A 20,743-nucleotide genomic window follows, 5' to 3' on the forward strand; every position below is an offset into this window, starting at 1 on the left:
TGGTTTGATCATTGTAAAAATAATGGGGTGGGGGTATGCTGGCTTGTTTTGACCCCTCCCCCTGCACATGTGTGTGTGGGTGTGCCTGGATGGCCAAAGTCTCATTTGGTTTGTGTCCTAGTGTTACTGGAGTGAGTGCTTTAAAGACAAAATAAAATGAGCTTATCTACTCATATGTCCTTTTTTATGTATTTCCTATTGAAATAGTAAGTATGAGTTGAACGTTACCATTCGAGAGAGCATTTTATTGAACAAAGATGTAGTATATTATTTATCATGCAATAATGCTAACTGCGAAGAACATAAAGATACCTTAATACAAATATGTATTGCTTTATTCAAACACGTTAGGGCCCAAATACATTTTCATGCTTTTATTTAATTTAATTTTATTTTTAGTCTTCTCCAAAAAGTCTGTGTTAATTCAAAGTGTTATTTTTAAACAATAATGTTTATTAGCGGAACTACACTACCCATGATCCTGAAGAGAAAAGACCCACCAATCAGAGAATCGCGGTAAACCGAGTCAGTCTCCCTCACTCGCAAACAACTTATTTGTATGTATCTGAATATTTAACACATAAAATTAGTTTCTGTACTTGTACCAATCGACATCTTTTGATTACACCATTCACGATGCTTCATGCGATTGTAAGTTAGTCCCTCATCAACAGTGGCATGTGGTGGACTTGTGAGTGCCATCATCGTTTGTTTTTGTGTTTGTTTGTTTTTTCAAGTCCAATATTAATTTCTAGTTCAGTTCCAGTTGATATTTAAATAGCTTTATAAATCTGAAATCTGTATGAAATCTGATTTATCACAACATATGATATAAAAAAGTAGGTGTGCATAAAAATATATCACATAAAATGTCACATATTTTGCTTGTAAATGCATAATAACATAATAACAAAATATAAAAAATGTCTGTTATTCTATATGTAACATATATTTTCTTTAAAACAGTTTGTTATCATCAAATTTGTATATGCTGGACAGAGTGTATATATATATATATATATATGTGTGTGTGTGTTAATTGCCATATATCAGATTTCTGTATGGGAAAGCGTTAAAATGATACTGTAAATAGCATGAAAGTCTTATTTTTGTAAGTTGATTTTAACACGATTTATTAAGTCAAGTTAAATTAAAGACGCATCAGGCCTATGCATTTTTATAATTATTTTTTCTTTGCATCAAGAACAACCTTCAAGATTACATCAAGAAGCAGCAACATGTACTGTATATTTCATCTGTTCACCTATTTTGTAGCCTTTAGCCTCCTTGTTAGAGCACCCGCCTCCCACGCCGGAGACCTAGGTTCGAGTCCCGTACGGAGCGGGCAGAACAAGAGCGTCACATTGGTGCCGTGACCCGGATGGGAGTGAGGTTTAGGGGGTGAGTGTAACGGGAGCCAGCTGGTAGATAGCTGTGCAGTGTGTAAAACCTCACTCTCCTGACCTCAAGAGGTGCACTAGCGACTGACGCTAGAGGCTGTAGCCTTTAGCCTCCTTGTTAGAGCACCCGCCTCCCACGCCGGAGACCTAGGTTCGAGTCCCGTACAGAGCGGGTAGAACAAGAGCGTCACACAGGCACTATCGCATTGATTGACTGACAGCGTATTGAATGATCAGCGCTAATCGGAGCCAATGTGTCCCCTCATGTGTCTTTTTACCCCAGAGGGGTTGAGGGAGACTGCCTCCCTCTGAAACATTATCTGCTGGGTGTCGTCTTTAGAAAGATGACTGCTATACACGTTATTTCAGCACACATTTCATAATATTTGTTTTATTTTAATTATGTATGTACAGTACGGTCGTTTATTGTTCTCACCTGAATTTTTGTGGAGACATTGCCTCCCTTGCCTACTCTTGAGAATGAAATACGTTAGGTACACATTCGCTGTCTTTTAGTCTTTCGTTTTCAAATGCTTATTTTTTTGCTTCAAATCAAAGTGTGTTATTTTGTGATTCACCTGGGTGCTAGTTGGATGGGTAAAAAAATGGGGGAAAATACTTACGAATGAAGACAACTGAAAAGTGGGCGGACACTGTTGTGCTCTATTAGCTGGAGGGACATTCTCATTCTAGAGATCATTTTATTGGACAAAAACGTGGATATCCCATGAGTGCAGGATGGCTCATCAATAGTTTTGGCATGTTTTCCCGGAGAGAGAATGGCTGTTCATTTTAAATGTGTATCTCTGCTAAAAGGTGTCAGATTTAACAAGTACACTGGCAAACTCCAGGTTTGATCGCATGAGCTCTTTAAAAAATACCCTTGTCTGTCCTTGCACGGCTTTGTAATTTGGGTAGTAGAAGCCATGCAAATTCATGGTTGTGCAGTTCATCTCTGGCCTGGCTGGAGCTCTTCGGTATCCTTATCTGCCTTCTGACTGGGGCGATCTGGCTGTGATGATTTTTCTTTCTGTTCTCATTTCTGCTTGGGTCCCTGTTTGCTTCACATTCAGCTTTCGAAGTTCTTATCACTTTACTGAATAAAAATTCAGCCATGCTGCAATATCAAACAGATGCTGCACCGAAGATGATTTGCACTCTCCTCGCATCATATGCTCATGCCAGGATTTGATAGAGCAGTATCTGTTGAATTCCTGATTGATTGCGTGTTGGGTTAGGCAATTCTGGAGGTTGTTTCTCATTGGCAGCGCAGAACAGAGATAATGAAAATAGTTATTGTGTTAAAGAAGTACCGTGATTCAGTAGTTGTCTCATTAACAGCAGCAGGTGCTCCAGCAGAAACATGTTTGAGGTTTCAGAGATACTCTCAACTCAAGTGAGAGACCAAGATTGCCTTTGTGTGATCTGTTTCTCTTTCTCTTTGTCTGCCTATCTCTCTGGGGGCAGTTTGTTGGCAGAGCTTAGAATAGAGAAAGTGAGAAATAAAAGGAATTGTTTGGACTTTGAATTTCTAACAATCATCCTGGCACTCTTTGTCTTTTTAAAATATCATCTACAGTCAAGGAGCTTATTATAACAGGCAAACCCGCTCTACCAACTGAGCAACAGCCGCCCACAATCTCTATCTATTTGTCTGTCCGAAGCCTGATTCCCGGCCCACATGACTCCACATGCCGAAGTGTCCTTGGGAAAGACACTGAACCCCAAGTTGCTTCCAATGGCAGGCTAGCACCTAGCATGGTAGCTCTGCCATCATTGGTTTGTGAATGTATGGGTGAATGAGACGCAGTGTAAAGCACTTTGAATAACGCTAAGGTTAAAAAGGCGCTATATAAGTGCAGACCATTTACCGTAGATAGATAGACTGATGAAACCAGACAGAGAGATAGATTCCCCTCTGACAAAACAACAGGAATATAATGCCAATATTAGTTATTTGTGTTCAGTGCAGGTCATGGTTTTAAATTAGTAAACTAAGTAAGTGTTCAGGGTCAGTGTTTAACCCTCTGGGGTCTGAGGGTGTTTTGGGCCCTGGGGAAGTTTTGACATACCTTGACATTTGTGCTTTTTTCAGTTGCTTAAAACACATTAATGTCTAAAGTCTGATTACACTGTATTCAGCACAAACTGGGCTACAATAATATGTGAGCAACATGTGTGTACATGTTTGTATTTTTGAGAAAATAACATTTATGCAGGGTTTTTGAAAAACTAAAGTTTTTCAAAAACTTTAAAATTTTAGAAAGGTGGCGTGAGGAGGCGTGCACTATCATGAATATGGATGTGATTCACAACTGAGGAGACAAAAGACCCCTCCCCTGGGCCCATCAATGAGGAATGTGACAGAAAGATAATGAATGTGAGGAGACTTAATGATCAAAATCAAGTTTTAAGTTAAAAGAAGTAATATATATTTTCTTTACATAAAGACTTTACTTAATTTTAGACCTACATTACCGTTTAAAAGAAGTCTCTTCTGCTCACCAAGACTGGATTTATTTGATCCAAAATACAGAAACAATTGATATTCTGAACTCTTTTTACAATTTAAAAGAACAGTTTTCTATTTGAATATATTGTAAAATGTAATTTGTGATCAAAGCTGAACTTTCAGCATCATTACTGCAGTCTTCAGTGTCACATGATCCTTCAGAAATCATTATAATATGCTGATTTTCTAATATGGGCATATTTAAAGTGCATTTTACTCATTTAACTAGAACGGATATTTGCAAGCACAAGCTTCGTTGATGATATGAGGCAGCATAAACACTAGTTAAAATATAATCTAAACATTCATATTATTTTATATCATGTTACATATCATATTTATATCATACAGCATACAATTTAAATACCTGCTTTAGCAGAAACAGCATTTAAATGTAACTAAAACTTGCTTATTAGGAGTCATATTTCAAATTTCAATACTCTTGAGTCATGGCTGGCAAATCTGGAAACAGTCCCACTGGTAAAATATGTACATGTTTATATAAAATCGCATGTCAGCTAATGAAAACTAAATGATTTACTCGTCTGAATTTGTATCCTTGGCTGGATCAAGTCTCTCTTCAAAATACAAACGTTCATTGAAGTCCCGCTCTTCTTCTGAGGAAAATGTGGACTTTTCCTAACCTGTGTATCGTGCCATCTTACAAACATGTAGAAAAGTGAATGAAGTTAATGTTTTTAAGGCACAGTCGATTTGCATTGATCGCCTCAGTACATTACTGTATGAATAGCACCCTCTGCCCGTGGGTGTGATCACATTAGGGATAATTAGCTGAGCCAGGAGAAATTGTACATCGCTTTGTTTCATACAGATTACATTGCAGGAGAATATTTGTTTAAAATTTTAATTGTTTTATTTTAAAGTAGACATTTTAAGCTTTCTTTAGACATGTTTCATGTTTGTGTGATAAGTATTCGCGGAGTTTCAGTTCATTTTTGTGACGTGTTTCAGAAATATGCTCGTGAACACAGAGACTGCTGAAAGCTCACCCTTTTTATTTTCTTTATTTTACAAAAACACAAGATTTTGTTGTTATTGTGAGTGATTACAAATAAAAGTACACCCTTTATAGTCTCTAATGATGTCTTACACTTATCTGGATGCCCTAAAATGACGGAGATTGTATGTTGTTTCCGCTATAATGACGAAAAATCCAGCAGAACGCCACTGTATTGTGGAAAACCTGGAAATATCAGAGAATATTTAAATGGCCTTTTTCAGCCCTGGAAAAGTAATGGAAATGAATCATCTATAAAGTCATTCAAATTGTGGAAACTTCTGTAGGTATTGTACGTTTTTCCAGTTTTGCTTTACAATAATTTCCACTGCTATGTATTGTTGATATTGTGTTGAGGAAAACTTGCTTGCAAGCCCTAGTTATGTCTGATTTGTGAGCGAATCAATTCGGTCCTTTTCAATGAATCGTTCAAACTGATTAACAATTCTGTCTGTATGATTTATTTGCAAATTAATCTGAAATAAAATGATTTTTAGAAATGCATATCAGTGCATTAATCACAAATTATTATTTTTCAATGTCAGGTTACAAAGGCTCTAAGCATGTATCCATCTTTTTTATCATGTATTTCTAGATTGGAGTTTCATTGTTAACTCGTTGTTAAATCGGCCATAATACACTAATAGATATCAGCTATCAGCGTCATTCAAATTGATCAGTTTGTTCCTGTACAGTATAGGTTTTTTGGTACATGTTCCTGAAGTATGATACATGGTCTGTTTTCTCAACAACAAATGTGCAATATCACTTTAATTATGCAGCCAGTGACATCAGGCATTCAACGGTAAACTAGGAAAGACAAATGTATGCTAATTAAGAGATGAGAGAATGTCATTGACTATTTTTAAAAGGGCTAATGGAAAGTTTGGCACATAACTGAAGTTAATGCATCCTCTCTCCGCAGGCAGCGTATTCAGCACAATTCTTAACGACCTGAAGAGTACATCACTTTCAATGATCCGCAACTTGTAATTTGTCTTTTTGTTCACATTTCTCCAAATACTCTCACTTGTTTTGCAGTGTTCTTGGTTGTGGAAAGTATCCACTTTGTCTCAGATTCTGTATTCAGGAGAAGTACAAACAGACACAAATGAGTTAGTTGTTGACATACTGTACAGTCAGAGATGGGGAGTAACGGAATACATGTAACGGGATTACATATTTAAAATATAAGTAACTGTATTCCGCTACAGTTACAATGTAAATCATTGGTAATTAGAATACAGTTACATTCAAAAAGTATTTTGATTACCAAAGAGATTACTTTGCATTTTATTGTCATTTGTTTCATTTAATATTTAGTCCTTTCAGATGGAAACATTTATACATATAAATGATGCATACAAAGTGTTTTTGAACAGCGGTGAAACACTTTCTTATGATGTGTTACATTTGTACGTTTGGAGCAGAAGAAATAGAAATATACCGTGTAAATTGTCAGCTTTTAAGCTAAAATTCTATTTCTAGCCATTTTACATGCACATGTTACCAGACACCATCATATTTTTTTTTAATCAAGAAAATTCACATCGGATCATCATTTTTTTTTTTCTAGTAAGACCTTTTATATTAGGGCAAAAATCGTATTCTTGATAATAATTTTTGTATTTTTTTCCTGTAAAAATATAAAAATAAATCCATAAAACAAGATCAGTTAGCTTGATCTTGTTTTAGAAACAACACTGCATAAGATATTTGGGTTTTTCAGAGAATGTATTTTTAACGTGTATATTTTGTCTGACTGTACTGGCAGAGTTTTTATAGTCAAAACAAGTGAAAAAATCTACCAGTGCTGAAGAAGTAATCCAAAGTATTTAGATTACATTACTGATCTTGAGTAATCTAATGGAATGCATTACAAATTACATTTTACAGCATATATTCTGTAATCTGTAGTGGAATATTTCAAAAGTAACCCTCCCAACCCTGATTACAGTACAATCAGAATATTGAGATATACACTGAATGCGGATGACATAGCTCAGATTGTTTGGACTTGGAAGAATTTAATTGGACATGTTTGAATTCATATTGAGTACACAAAAATAGATTGCCCTTTGAACTTTAAACTGAATTTCGTTGGATTGTTGTGTAATGGATGTCAGTTTATCACAGTCTACATCTTAATATGTGTTAATTAGTTCCTGTAGTTTCAATAATTGATTCATGGGTGAATAGCCAAAGCTAAGTGAAGAAAAGTGAATCTATTTTACGGCAGTTGACATGATGTGTGTGTGTGTGTGTGTGTGTGTGTGTGTGTGTGTGTGTGTGTGTGTACGAATTTTTGTGGTTTACAAAAACATTTTTTTAGGGTACAAACTGGTGATTTTCAAGGGTATTATGCTATAAATGTGGTTTATGAGGACATTTGTTGTGCCCCCATTCAAATCACTTAAACATACAATGAAACAATGTTTTTTTTTTTTTTTTTTATGTAAAAATGCAGAACGTTTTCTGTGAGGGTTAGGGTTAGGGGTAGGGTTATGTGATAAAATATATAGTTTGTACAGTATAAAAATCATGTCTATGGAGAGTCCTTATAAGGATAGCTGCCCCAACGTGTGTGTGTGTGTGTGTGTGTGTGTGTGTGTGTGTGTGTGTGTGTGTGTGTGTGTGTGTGTGTGTGTGTGTGTGTGTGTGTTTTGATGAAGTCATCTCTCTGCCTGACTAGGGAGGACAGCAGGAATGTTTACTGGTGTCCAAATGGCATGTAACACACACACACACACACACACACACAGAGGTATGCAGCACAGTCTATCTTTAGAGAGAGAAGTGATCACTCTGACATACGTACACAAATAAACACACATCTACTGACAAACAAAACAGATGAGATCAACCATAATTCAATTTGATGTAGAAATTTCTGATTAAACAGAAAAGAATAAAGTTAAATAGAAAAAGTTAAAAAGAGGGACTTTTTTAAAGTAGAATAGAAAACACTATAATAAAACAAAGTAGAAGAGCAGAACAAAAACAGAATAGAGTAAAATGGATAATATTAGAAAAGAACACAGTAAAATAGAATTTAATAGAATAATAAACCATAGAACAAAGTATAGAAAAGAACAGAACAAAAAGTAGATTGAAAAGAAATTAATAGAACGGAACTGAACAAAACGAAATAGAGCCAAAAGTAGAGTAGACAAGTGGAGTAGAATAGAGTAAAAGTAGAATTGGAAAAACGTTTGGTTACATATGTAACCTCCGTTCCCTGAGGGAGGGAACGACACGTTGTGTCGGAGAAGCGACACTAGGGGTCTCTCTTGAGCGCCGATATTCACCTCTGATCTTATTGAAAAGGGCCAATGGGAGTTGGCAGTCAGTATTTGCATACCCTGCCCCCGGACATACGGGTATTTAAGCGGGGCAAATACGGGAGTTCATTCAGGATTTTTCAGAGGAGCCGGAAATGGTCCAGCCACAACAGTGGCTCGGTTCAGCGACATGGCGGAGGAAAGACACAACGTGTCGTTCCCTCCCTCGGGGAACGGAGGTTACATACGTAACCAAACGTTCCCCTTCTGTCGCTCTCTCCACGTTGTGTCGGAGAAGCGACACTAGGGGACCCATTCCAATCTTGCCATGCGCTGAACCTTGTACGTGGACCGCCGATACAGAGGCGGGCAGGGATTTCATCCAGTGCCACGCATCGTCTGTACCTGGCTGCACGTACCCTTCCCCAATGCCCCATAAGAACATCGGAGTCCTTCTAGTTACCCTGGGAGGGGAACAAGGCGACGTTTGCCAACATGGGAACGGGCCAGCCTGGCTGGGCCTCTTTTCTCTCTATGTTTCTCACATAGAGCAATCACGGCCGGGGCCATTACACGCATATAGTCTTACCCAGACCCTGCGGAGACCACACCTGCCCTTTATCTTGGGGAGGAAAAGTGGTAGACACGTCACACGGCCGTCTTAGGGCTCGTGTGGAAAGTATGGTGCGGTGGTAGATCCAGCCTCGAAAGGGGGGAGTTGCTACAGCACGGCGACCGAGGCAGCTGTAACTGCCTAAGGGAGACACGGGGTCCGCTCGTAAGGGTACAGAACCGTGGAATTACATACAGGGGGAGTCCGAGCAGGAGGCCTTACCTGTGGAGCACCTATACCAGTACAGGGTAGCTATCAGGGTACCCGCAGTGGCTTGGGTCGGCGAGTTCCTCCGCTGAACCGCGGACACGGAGGGCTGGGGAGGAATCGACCAGGGGCCCGACTCGGAGTGGGGCGCCCTGGGAAGAAGACGCACTACTTTACCTTGATGTCAGGAAAAGGGCGCTGGGCGCAAGCGATCCACCCGGCCGGTCGGTCTACGTGTTACCGAGTTCTCGGACCTGAGAAAACACGAGACGCAACCGACTCAACGCGGAGGTTGTAAAACCTCGCGAAGGTGTTGGGTGTTGCCCAACCCGCGGCTCTACAGATGTCTGCTAGGGAGGTGCCCTTGGCCAGTGCCCACGAGGATGCAACACCCCTTGTTGAGTGAGCTCGGACCCGCAAGGGTAGGGGCACGGCCTGGGTGTGATAAGCCAGTGTGATGGCGTCGACAACCCAGTGGGCGAGCCTCTGCTTGGAGACGGCATTCCCTTTCTGCCGTCCCCCAAAGCAGACAAAGAGCTGCTCAGAGCGTCTGGTGCTCTGTGTGCGGTCCAGGTAAATGCGCAGGGCGCGCACTGGACACAGCAACGAAAGGGCTGGGTCTGCCTCCTCCCGGGCAGCGCTTGCAGGTTCACTACCTGATCTCGAAATGGTGTGGTAGGAACCTTGGGCACATAGCCCGGTCGCGGTCTTAGGATCACAGACGTATCTGCCGGACCGAACTCCAGGCAAGTGTCGCTGACAGAGAACGCTTGCAGGTCCCCGACCCTCTTAATGGAGGCGAGCGCGATCAGCAGGGCCGTCTTAAGAGAGAGGGCCCTGAGTCCAACTGATTCGAGCGGCTCGAAGGGAGGTCTCTGGAGTCCTGCCAAGACTACCGAGAGATCCCAGGAGGGAACTAGGCCTGGCCGGGAGGGATTCAACCTCCGGGTGCCTCTCAGGAACCTGAGGATCAGGTCGTGCTTACCCAAAGACTTGCCGTCTACAGGATCGTGGTGGGCGGCGATAGCGGCAACATACACCTTGAGGGTGGACGGGGACAGCCTCCTGTCCAGCCTCTCCTGTAGGAACAGAAGCACTGACCTAATCGCGCATCTCTGCGGGTCTTCGGCTCGGGAAGAACACCAATCTGCGAACAAGCGCCACTTTAGGGCGTAAAGGTGCCTGGTAGAGGGGCTCTGGCTTGGTTGATGGTATTCACAACGGTCGCCGGTAAGCCGGCTAGCTCTTCCGCGTCCCGTCCAGGGACCAGACGTGGAGGTTCCAGAGGTCTGGGCGCGGGTGCCAGAGAGTGCCCCGTCCCTGAGAGAGGAGGTCCTTTCTCAGGGGAATTCACCAGGGAGGAGCTGTCGCGAGGAGCCTGAGTTCCGAGAACCAAGTCCGAGTGGGCCAGTAGGGGGCCACCAACGTGACTTGCTCCTCGTCCTCCCTGACCTTGCACAGCACCGGTGCAAGAAGGCTCACTGGGGGAAATGCGTACTTGCGCAGCCCCGAGGGCCAGCTGTGTGCCAGCGCGTCTGTCCCGAGGGGAGCCTCTGTTAGGGCGTACCAGAGCGGGCAGTGGGAGGTTTCCTGGGCAGCGAACAGGTCTACCTGGGCCTTGCCAAACCGTTCCCAAATCAGCTGGACTGACTGGGGGTGAAGCCTCCACTCCCCGCCGGGCAGGCGTTGTCGTGATAGCGCGTCCGCTACGACGTTGAGCTTACCGGGGATGTGAGTCGCTGAGTCGCTGCTGGCTCCATAGGAGGAGACAGCGGGCGAGTTGTGACATGTGGCGGGAGCGTACGCCGCCTTGGCGATTTATGTACGCCACCACCGTGGTGCTGTCCGATCTCACGAGGACATGTTTGTCCCGAAGGAACTTCCTGAGTGCAAGAAGGACGGTCAGCAACTCCAGGCAATTGATGTGCCAACGCAGCGGGGCCCCTTTCCAACGGCCCGCCGCTGCGTGCCCGCTGCACACGGCACCCCACCCGGACCGGGAGGCGTCGGTTGTGACCAGGACGCGTCGGGACACCTGCTGCAGGGACACTCCTGCCCGTAAAAAGCAGAGGTCTGTCCAGGGTCAGAGTGTTTTGAGGCAGGCAGGGGTGATCCTTACCCAATGCGTGCCGCGGTGCCATGCTTGTCTCGGGACTCGAGTCTGGAGCCAGTGCTGGAGTGGTCTCATATGCATCAGCCCCAGCGGCGCAGCCGCCGCGGAGGACGCCATATGCCCCAGGAGCCTCTGGAAAAGTTTTAGAGGGACCACTGTGCCTGGCTTGAAGGAAGCGAGGCAGTCCAGCACCGACTGAGCACGCTCGCTCGTGAGACGTGCTGTCATTGAGACGCTCTGAACCGGAGTGAGCTTGCTCTTTTCCCAGTTGACCTGAAGCCCCAAGCGGCTGAGGTGCCGGAGCACCTGGTCTCTGTGTGTGCATAGTAACTCTCGAGAGTGTGCTAGGATGAGCCAGTTGTCGAGGTAGTTGAGAATGCGGATGCCGGCTACTCGTAGCGGGGCAAGGGCCGCCTCTGCGACTTTCGTGAAGACGCGAGGGGACAGAGACAGGCCGAAGGGGAGGACTTTGTACTGAAACGCCTGGCCGTTGAACCGTAAGAAGGGTCGGTGTCGTGGCAGAATTGAGACGTGGAAGTACGCGTCCTTCAGGTCCACCGCTGCGAACCAATCTAGATGCTGAACGCCAGCCAGAATATTTCTCTGCGTAAGCATTTTGAACGGGAGTTTTAACAAGGCCCGATTGAAAACTCGCAAGTCCAGGATTGGTCGTAAGCCGGCGCCTTTCTTGGGTACAATGAAGTAAGGGCTGTAGAAACCCTTCCTCATTTCGGTTGGAGGGACGGGCTCTACCCCTCACGACCCCTTTGCTAAGAGGGTCGTGATTTCCGTGCGCAGGGAACTGGCGTTTTCGCCGTGTACTGCGGAAAAGCGGACGCCCCTGAAGGGGGGTGGAAGCCGGGCAAACTGAATTGCGTAACCGAGTCCAATGGTCCGGTGCAGCCAGCGTGATGCATTGGGAAGCGAAAGCCACGCTTCCCAGCTCTGCGCTAGGGGCACCAAAGGGACGAGTATTTTGGACGTACTCGGCGGGGCCTCGCAGCGGGGCGGAACAGGTAATGCAGCATCGGGCGGCTTCGTTGAGGCCTGAGGCTGAGGTGCTGAGAATAGACTCAAAGCACTTACCTTGCTCCGCGCGCCCGGCAGGGGGCGGGTTCTTGACTGAGGAGGAGGTCTGATGTTGGCATCCTCTGGACTCGTCTGAACCGGCCGGCCGGGGGACAGTCGTGGGCAGGCGGAAGGCGGGATCGCCGCATCCGGTGTACCGGGACTGTTGTGATCTGAAAGCACATTGCCGTGAAAACGGCATTCGCGGGCCAGGTGACCCAGAGGCAAAGGAAATAGCTCTTTTATTGAGAATGTGGGTACCACAGCCCCGTCAGGGGTGTGGCAAATGAAAAAACAAAGGATTCTCCTCCCGGCCCTCCACCGGGGGACGGAGCGGTCTTACCACCTCCGGAGCTAACGTCTTCGGCTCTGGGTTGGCTGTCTCAGGAACGCTTGGGAGCCTTCCGGGTCCTGGAGGGGGTTCGTGAGACAGGGGGCGTGCACCGCCTGCGGAGTGCTCGACGCTGGGGCTGAGAGCTGGGCCCGGGTTGAGGCGGAGCAGGAGCTGGTTTCCTCGCAGGGGGACGCCCTCGGTGGGCAGACGGGGCAGGGCCCGTGGCGGCAGGTCTGCGGCGGGGCATGATGTGCGAAATGGCCTCCGTCTGCTTCTTCACCGCGGAGAAATGTTGGGCGAAGTCCTCGACGGTGTCACCGAAAAGGCCAATCTGGGAGACAGGTGTGTCCAGGAAGCGGTTTTGGTCAGCTTCACGCATCTCGACCAGGTTGAGCCAAAGATGGCGTTCCTGGACCACTAGGGTGGCCATCGTCTGTCCGAGTGCCTGCGCTGTGTCCTTCGTCGCTCTCAGGGCTAGGTCGGTCGCTGAGCGCAGTTCCTGCAGCACATCAGGATCAGGTCCACCCCCCGTGCATGTTTCTGAGAGCTTTGGCCTGGTGGACTTGCAGGAGGGCCATCGCATGCAGGGCGGAGGCAGCGCGTCCAGCCGTAGTGTAGGCCTTTGCATTAAGCGAGGATGTTGTCCTACAGGGCTTGGATGGGAGTACGGGGAGGAGGTAGGGCTACCGGGGCATAGATGGTGCGCAACTGCCCTATCAACCTGGGGAATCGCGTCGTACCCGTGGCGCTCTCCGCCGTCGAGGGTGGAGAGAGTGGAGCGGGTGGCACCTAGACGAGCGGAGAGCGGGGCTCTCCACGTAGACGTCAGCTCATCATGCACCTCCGGGAAGAAAGGGACCGGGGGGATGCGAGGCCGCGAACGGTGCGCTGCCCCCAGGAACCAATCATCCAACCAAGAAGGCTGTGGGGAGGATGGAGGGTTCCAGTCCAACCCCACGCTCAAGGCGGCCCGGGCAAGCATGTCGGACATCTGAGCGTCGGCCTCAGCCTGGGCCTGCTGGCCCGAGGCGGCAGTCCAGGGGAGTCCTCGGCATCAGACACTGCACTCTCCGATGCAGCGGCGAGCTCATCTGCTTCGGACTCGGGAGGATAGACAGCCGGGCCGTGAGGCGAAGCCGCTATCGCCGCGAGCGTGGACGGAGACCAGCGAGTGTGTCGGGAACGGGAGGTTCGAGGGGGTTACCCGGCGAAACTGCACCCGCTGCCGCCTCAAATCGCCCCCAGCGCCAACCGCACCGTCCTTAATCCCGTGGGAAGAAGGAGCAATGCGGGGTGCAGCTGGGGTGGCTTGCTTTCTGTTGAAAGCAAGCCGCGACCGCAACGTGGTCATGGTCATGTTCTCGGAGTGAGAACATGAACCATCCACAAACGCCACCTCGGTGTGATCGCGGCCCAAACACACGAGACAGCGCCTGTGGCCGTCTGAAGCGGAGAGCACTCTACTGCATCCAGGAACGACACAGGGGCGGTAAGGCATCTTGAAAAAGACGCGTCCTTAAAAGGACGTTCAACGCCGCTGTGTTTGCTCTTTTAGAGAAAATTACTCTTTTAGTAAAAACTCTTTTAATACACAGTGTGTGTGTATGCGTGTCTCGCGCTGTCGAGCGCTCAGGGGCAACAATGCACGCCGTGCACTGAGAAGGAGAAAGCCACTGTTGTGCGCCGTCAAGATCCAACAGCATGCAGATAGTCAGAGGAAAACAGGAACGTTTAAGTGGCGTGTAACTCGCAGCAAACTGCAGACAGACCATCGGCTCCGAAGAAATTTTCTGAATGAACTCCCGTATTTGCCCCGCTTAAATACCCGTATGTCCGGGGCCGGGGTATGCAAATACTGACTGCCAACTCCCATTGGCCCTTTTCAATAAGATCAGAGGTGAATATCGGCGCTCAAGAGAGACCCCTAGTGTCGCTTCTCCGACACAACGTGGAGAGAGCGACAGAAGGGGAAACCCCAAATAGAATTAAACAGAAAGAAGAACCAAGAGATGAAAAGGACAGAAATTAATACAACTGAACAGAACAAAATAGAACTAAGAGTGAAATAGAAAAGTATGGAGTAGAATAGAATGAAAGTGGAAAAGAACAGAAATGAATAGAATTGTACAGAACAAAACGAAATAGAGCCAAAAGTGGAGTAGAATAGAATAAAAGTAGAATTGAACAAAAACAAATAGAATTAAACAGAAAGAAGAACCAAGAGAAGAAATGAACAGAAATGAAATGAATACAACTGAACAGAACAAAATAGAACCAAAAGTAGAATAAAATGTATAGTAAAAAAATAAACATATAGAATTGAACAGAACAAAATAAAATCAAAAGTAGAATAGAACAAAAGTACAATCAAACATAAATTAATAGAATTGAACAGAACAAAATAAAACTAAAGTAGATTTCAATCAAATTAGAATAGAAAAAAATTTAACCAAAAATTGTCAGGAAGGATGAGACAAAAGATCCAAGTGCAGAGACAATTACCTGATATTTATTTAACAACACATTAATGCTGGTAAAGCTTCAAATATCATGTGCAGGGCAGTTCCGGTGCAGAGAGGTATCGCTGAGGAGAAACTCAGGAGATGTGTCAAAGGAGGCGAGGCAACAGGCAGGATGGTAACCACTATACCATACAGACTGGTAACCAATACACAGATCATGATACAGGATATACTATGGTAAAGGGAGAGAGTGTTAAGCAGAGAGCATAGCCAGAGAATGAATGGCGATCAGGTGCTGCACACCCGCACGAAGCAAGCTGGAATGATCAGCATTGCCATGGAAACAATCAAAGACTTCCATGGCTACGCTGATTATGCAAGCCAGCGACACCTGAACCCAACAGAGAGAACATGTAATCACAAACTAGAACAAAACCAGCGGACTCGCCAAGACCGTGACAAAAATAGAAAAGTATAGATTGAAACAGACCAAATGTGAAATTGAAAAGAAGAAAACAAAACCACAAGTAGAATAGAACAGTAATAAATACAATTGAACAGAGCAAAATAGAACCAAAAGTATAAAAATAAAGTATAGAGTAGAATAACACGAAATTAGAATTGAACAGAAATGAACTGAATTGAAGACTAAATTTAACCAAAACAAAAACAGAAAAGTACAGAACAGAACAAAATTAAAATTGAACAGAAACTAATACAATTAAATATATCAAAATAAAACCAAAAGAATTGAGTAGATTTAAAAGTAGTAAAATAAATAATAATAAAAGTAGAATAGAATTAAACAGAAGACATTTTTATCAAAAATAGAAAAGTACAAAGTGAAACTGACCAAAGGTCAAATTGAATAGAAATTAATAGAATTTAACAGAGAAAACGGAACCAAAAGTAGGATAGAACATACATTTTAAAAATTGAACAGAACAAAATAAAACCAAAAGTAGAATACAACAAATAGAATTGAACAGAATACCAGTGTAGAGCAGATTTAGCAAAAGTACAATCAAACAGAAATGAACAGAATTGAACAGAAATAAATAAAACCAAAAGTATAAAAGCATAGAGTAGAATAGAATAAATGTACAAAAGAACAGAAACAAACAGACTTGAGCAAAACAAAATAGAACCAAAAGTATAAAAATAAAGTATAGAGTAGAATAACACGAAAGTAGAATTGAACAGAAATGAATTTAATTGAAGACTAAATTTAACCAAAACTAAAATAGAAATTACAGAACAGAACAAAAGTCAAATTTAACAAACTAATACAATTAAATATATCAAAATAAAACCAAAAGAATTGAGTAGACTTAATAAAAGTAGAATAGAATTAAACAGAAGACATTTTTATCAAAAATAGAAAAGTACAAAGTGAAACAGACCAAAGGTCAAATTGAATAGAAATTAATAAAATTTAACAGAGAAAACAGAACAAAAGTTCTGGTTATTTAAAGGAGGAGGCCTGAAATGAAATCCTACAAATTTTAAATTCTGTTTTGATGAAGAAAGAAACCCAGATACATCTTGGATGGCCTGAGGGTGAGATAATTATCAGCACATTTTCATTTTTGGGTGAACTGTTCCTTTAAAGACAACAAAGTCAATGTATTTGAGTGGCCATCACAAAGCCCTGACCTCAATCCGAAAGAACATGTGTGGGCAGAACTGAAAAAGCGTGTGTGAGCAAGGAGGCCTACAAACCTGACTCAGTTACACCAGTTCTGTCTGGAGGAATTGGGACAAAATTCCAGCAACTTATTGTGAGAAGCTTGTGGAAGGCAACCCAAAATATTTGACCCAAGTTAAACAATTTAAAGGTAATGCTACCAAAGTGTATGTAAACTTCTGAACCACTGGGAATGTGATGAAATATATAAAAGCTGAAATAAATCATGTGTCATACCGTTGCACTTTAACCTGTTGAAAGGTGGAAATTCCGACTCCCTGAGTTAAATGGACCGTTTAATGAATCATCACAGCAACAACACAGAGCGTTGCAGCTTTCCCCACAGGAGCGCCCCTCGAGTACTCGGCGAGTAATGAGTCCGAGTACTCGAGTAGACAAAATGACCAAAATCCCCATCCCTAGTCCAGACAGAAGGATGCTCACGTATTACAGGACCGCATGACAACCAATCGCACTTCCGCTAGCCAACGGCAAATTCGGCCCACCTTGCAAAATAAAGTGGACTCGCTGAGAATATTATGGATAGAACCAAAAGTAGAATAACACGCATTGTATACGCATTTTGTCCATGTTTTTTATAAATGCATAGAATTAAAGACTTCTAAAATAGAGTAGATCCTTCGAGAGGGCATGTAAAGAGAAATGAGATCGTGTTCTTGAGAAGTTAATGTGGGTTGAAGGGTGAAAATGTTACAGAGGTACTTGTGAGGGCTTTTATGGTTGGGGTGTTTGAGAGGTCAGGGAGTTTGTGTTTATGAGGAGTGACCACAGTATGAAAAGCAAGCAGAGAAACATGCGAGATCAGCATATGGGACCCGCGGTCACATTGGTGCTTGTGCGTGATTCAGAAGCGAAGACTTTGGCGAGTTAGCCAGAGAGACTAACAGAGAAATGAGGGATTGCACTGACAGACTGGGTGGCTGTTACTCGGTCTGAGAGAGGGAGAGAGATTTTAGCATGCCCTTTACTGTCTGCCGTGTTTAGCATGTATCAAGTGAAGTTTCCCGCCTGCTGTCAGCACACCAAGAATAATGAAGACGTACAGACAGACACACTGAAAATGGACATCTGGAACACATTACTGGCCTTCATCCGAGTTTTACACACTTTACACTAGAACAGGCTCCTGATAACAGCTGAGAACAATTACCGCTCCCAGCACTAAACCACCGTTAGTGTGGACGATTTTAATGTGTGTGTGCGTGCGATAGAGTTACACTGTAAACAGTAGTTTAATCACCTCTTAGAAATGGTCAAAATATTGCAGATCTCACCCATTAAAGACTCTCTTTTCAAGAATAGCACGTCTAAGTATTACACAGCACATGATACTTTAAACAGTTTACAACACGTCTGTTGAGTTGCTTTAAAGGGGATGTGTGTGTATGTGTATATATATTGTACTTGGAGGAAAAAATGGACCTATCAGAAATTGTCACAGGTATGATGTCACAATCATGAGCTCATCAACAATTGATATCAAGGAAGGGGGGCGGGGGTTAACTGGTGGGGTTGCCATTACAGGCGGTTAATCTCATGATATATGTCAAGAACAGGCATTAGTCATATTTCACTCCAAAATCAAAAGAAAAACAAATTGGCTTAAAGAAAACAAAGCCTATTTTTTGGACAATTAATATACACTCATCTAGAACTTTATTAGGAACACCTGTACACCTACTTATTCATTTGATTATCTAATCAGCCAATCATGTGGCAGCAATGCACTGCATAAAATCATGCAAATATGGGTCAGGAGCTTCAGTTAATGTTCACATCAACCATCACAATAGGGAAAATTGGTGGCATGATTGTTGGTGCCAGACAGGCTGGTTTGACTGGTATAACTGCTGATCTCCTTGGATTTTCATGCACAACAGACACTATAGTCTCTAGAGTTTACTCAGAATGGTGCCAAAAACAAAAAACATACAGTCAGCGGCAGTTCTGTGGACAGAAACACATTGTTGATGAAAAAGGTCAACGGAGAATGGCCAGACAGGTTTGAGCTGACAGAAAGGCTACAGTAACTCAGATAACCACTCTGTACATTTGTAGTGTGCAGAATAGCATCTAAGAATGCAAACACATCGAACCTTGAGGCGAATGGGCTACGAGAGCAGAAGACCATATTGGGAACTATTTTTAGGACCATACTGATCCTAATAAAGTTCTAGGTGAGTGTACACTGTACATACAATCAGGGCTGGATTGGCAATCTGGCATACCGGGCATTTTCCCAGTGGGCCGATGCATTTTGGGGCCGATCAGGGGCGGAGTGGTTAGCGGGAGAACCGTGCGGGCTGGTGGGTCGGCCGCGAAACGTGCTGAATGGGCCGCGATAAGCAAACATGCAGAACGGAGCACAAAAAGGCATTGCAATATGCAGAAAAGGACAGTGAACAGTTATTTACTAAACTAAAAAAGTCTCACTAACTTTTGTCCCTTTTGGCTTTCCATAGTTTGACACACATTGTGTATGACTGTATACAGTTTTCATTGATTCGTCGGGTGCTTCAGTTAATTTACAAGAAAGCGGGTTGTACTTGTATGGACGCTGTAAGTCCATACAATGCAAGTGAATGGTGAGCATAACTTTAAAGCTCCAAAAAGCATTTAAAGGCAGCATAAAAGTAATTAAAAATACTGAAGTGATTTAATCCATGTCTTCAGAAGTGACATAATAGGTGTAGGTGAGAAACAGATCAACATCAATATAAAGTTATTTTTTACTATAAATCTCCACTTTAACTTTCACTTCCACAGTCTTCTTTTGTTTTTTGGCAATTCACATTCTTCATATCACCACCTACTGGTCAGGGCTGGTCAAAGGTAGAGATTTATAGTATTCTTTTAATGCAAAATCTAATTAATGCTTTCTAGTTATTTTTCCCCCCTGTTTTAATTTTGCGATATGTTTTTTTTATTATTAGATTCATCCAAGGATCAGGTGAGAGGATGGAAAATGTTCATGGAAAAACTACATTATGACCCTTTTTGGTGCGATAAATCATGATTTAACAATAGAAGTTGACTTTTGTGAAATATTAAAATCCTGCCAAAGTGTACTTGGCATGAGAGATGTTTTTGCTCTATGCAAGGACTTTATTGAGTAGTTTGTATGTTCTTGTGAAAGAGACATTTTCTATCAACAGAAAAACAGATGGATGTTTGCATAGACCCCTGAAAACAGCACAGACAGTCACAGCCGAGCGATGAACTCCTCACTGTGCCATGATTTATTCATAAGAAAAAACACATATCATATGCTCCGATATTTAAAATACTGCCATGCTGTCAAAAACACAAACTCTGCGATGCTCGGCGTGTGTGTGCTTAAGTGACTGTTTGTTTATTTGTGTGCATGTGTATTTGTTTATGTGTGTGGCATATTTTAGAACTTTATGAAGGCACTTGTTGTTCAAAACAAGACTCCATAAACTCTGATCAGTTCAGCCATGTTGTTCATTGTGTCGTACAATTCAATATATCTAGTGGATGAACCCCGGATGTGCCTGTCTTCCATCTTGTTTGATTTGAGCCTGCATTGCCTATGTAATAATACAGCATGTGAAACTGTTGGAGGGAAACAAGGCTGAGATAGTGCTGGTGCCGGGGTATCTGCAGCTTTGTGTTATTGGCAATCGACATGGACATTCATTGAAAAAGGGCCTTTATTAGGAAGTAAGCGATGTGATTGGTGATGTGATTTGGGTGTTTCCAGTGATTTGACAAAGTTGAGCAAAATTGATTAACTGTACAGAGATCTGATGACATCTAGCGATAAAATCGTTGTCAGTGTGAATTGTGTAAGGGGGTGGATCCTGGCCAGAATTTGACTTTATGGGTATAGACAAAATTCTGCAACGCAAAAGTGATTTTTAAATTTTGTTTTGTCATACGTGGAAGAGATTTTGAGCTAGTGTATTGTGCAAATGTGTGTTTTCTCTAGCAGAGGTTTCATTAATTATTTTGTGCCTCTAAATTTTTCTCTTGATAAGCCTATAAAAGACTATTTGCTGCAGGT

General features: G+C 43.5%; 1 protein-coding gene across 1 annotated transcript in view; it reads left to right on the plus strand.

Annotated features, from left to right (window-relative positions):
• The window catches only part of LOC127643052 (netrin receptor UNC5C-like), a 200,441-nt gene that overhangs the window by 15,930 nt on the left and 163,768 nt on the right, over positions 1 to 20,743 (plus strand). The gene's annotated exons all lie outside the window — the stretch shown is intronic.

This window comes from Xyrauchen texanus, chromosome 4 (assembly GCF_025860055.1).
Source record: "Xyrauchen texanus isolate HMW12.3.18 chromosome 4, RBS_HiC_50CHRs, whole genome shotgun sequence".
Taxonomy (NCBI): Eukaryota; Metazoa; Chordata; class Actinopteri; order Cypriniformes; family Catostomidae; genus Xyrauchen; species Xyrauchen texanus.